The sequence below is a fragment of the Mus caroli genome, chromosome 6, assembly GCF_900094665.2.
Source record: "Mus caroli chromosome 6, CAROLI_EIJ_v1.1, whole genome shotgun sequence".
NCBI lineage: Eukaryota > Metazoa > Chordata > Mammalia > Rodentia > Muridae > Mus > Mus caroli.
This window is the reverse complement of record NC_034575.1, coordinates 84,043,363-84,045,385: the sequence shown is the minus strand read 5'-3', so window position 1 is coordinate 84,045,385 and position 2,023 is coordinate 84,043,363.

Genomic DNA, 2,023 nt, shown 5'->3' with positions numbered 1-2,023 from the left:
CACTCCAGAAGAGGGCATCAGATTTCGTTACAGATGGTTGTGAGCCACCATGTGGTTGCTGGGATTTGAACTCTGGACCTTCGGAAGAGCAGTCGGCGCTCTTAACCACTGAGCCATCTCGCCAGCCCCCCCAGTGTCCTTCTTGATGACACCTTGGACATGGTTGGTCGGGGTTTGCAAGTGTTCGGTCTGACTTGGGCTCAGTGGCCCCCCTGACCGTCTTTGAGGCAGAGACCTGAAGGTTCTTATGCTTCGGGAAGCAAGGGAGCCTGGGCAATTGCTATGGCTGGCTGAAAGACCTTAACCTTGGAGCTTTTTCATCTCTCCTATGCTACACTTTAAAGACCACCACTAATACTTCTGCCTGTGGANTTAGGAGCTCCTGCTCTAGACACTTAAGTTTGGCCCTAATATCAGGGAAAGTCTGGGGAAAGAAGTGCTTTTAGAACAGGCTTGGAGAGACAGGCCAGGAGGCACAGTGGACTTCATCTGCATGTGCTCAGTCCTGGTCCCCCGACTCGCCTGTGCTTCTCAGCAAGAAGGTTGTCTTTGAGAATCATATAAATGCCCTGGAAAGCGAGGAAGTAAGATTAGGTAATAACTGGAATTCTGTAATAAAGGTAGAAGGATCGGTGGTATAGAATCCCAATCTTTTTTGGTTTGCGAGTGTTCTTACAAATGAGTAAGGGGACAAGTCCCCGGAGGAAGCTGTCTACCCTGGCAATGTCCCATAAAGAGAGAACCATGGCTGCATAGGGGCTGGGGTAGGTAAGTGGGACCCCACGGCAGAGCAGGAGCAAACAGCAGGAGGACTAGGGGATTCCTGTGGGCTGGAATGGGTACCCAAGGGGGTTGACTGGTGGCCTACCGATGACGAGGGAGAAATAAAAACTGAAGAGGCTAGAGAGGGAGAGAAGAGGCTGACCTGTTAAGTGCAGGGGTAACTGAAAGGAGTTGAGGTGTTTTTTTTTTTTCTTTCTCTCCCCTCCCTTGGTTGACTTAAAAGCAATGTGGTCACTTGATTTAATCAAGATGGAAGTGAAGTAACATAGCAAAGAAGCTGTCAGCCATGTGGGTATTGAGGCCAAATTCAACAGCAAAGGTGAACAAATTTAGGGTTCTTCAGGTTGGATGCCAGGTGTAGAGGCTGGCGATCCCAAGGGGGCATGGGAGGGGATGAGAAGACACCATTCCCATGGATGAGAGAAGAGGCAGAGAGGGAAAATGTCACTGCGGCCTGTAATTGAGAGCATCCCCAGGACTCAGNGAGGATCAGAGGAAGACACGAGCCATTCAGTGGATCATCACNAGATTTAATGGGGGTCAGGGGCTTAGCCTGACTAGGCCAGAGGAGAGACTCAGCACCTGGTACCAGCTCTTTTGTGCAGGGCAAAAGGCGAAGGAAGCCAGAAGACAAGGNTAAAACCCAAGCTATCCAAGGGACATAGGGTTAACTTTTATTCTCCTCTAATTGTCATCTTGGTGGCTTTCTGGGATCCCATTTTGTTTCTGCCTCTGTCTGCTAACCTAGGCCTAGTCCTGGAGGCTTCTTCTAGCACCCATACTATCTAATCTAGGCCTAGAATATTTTCAGCCTCTGAGACTTGCTACTGAATAAGCTCACTCTTTCCTAGCTCTTTCTGAGNTCTGGCTGACTGGTTAGCTCAGCTGTTCTGGCTCAAACTCCTCTTCAAGTTGACTGATTCAACTGGCTTCTTTTTGCCTTTCCTGAATTATTCTACGTGACCTCAGACAACCACGTGTAACTTCAGTTCCAGGGANTCTAACGCCCTAGGCGTGTTCGTGACACACAGACATACTTGCAGGCAAAACATCCATNCGGATTAATAAAAACAAAACACTATGGGCCAGGTATATTGTGTGANCTGGATGTGTCTTGAANCTCTCAAACTCTCTTCCTCNTCCTCCTCCTCTTTTTCCTTCTTCCTTTCTTCTTCTTCTTCTTCTTCTTCTTCTTCTTCTTCTTCTTCTTCTTCTTCTTCTTCTTCTTCTTCTTCTTCTT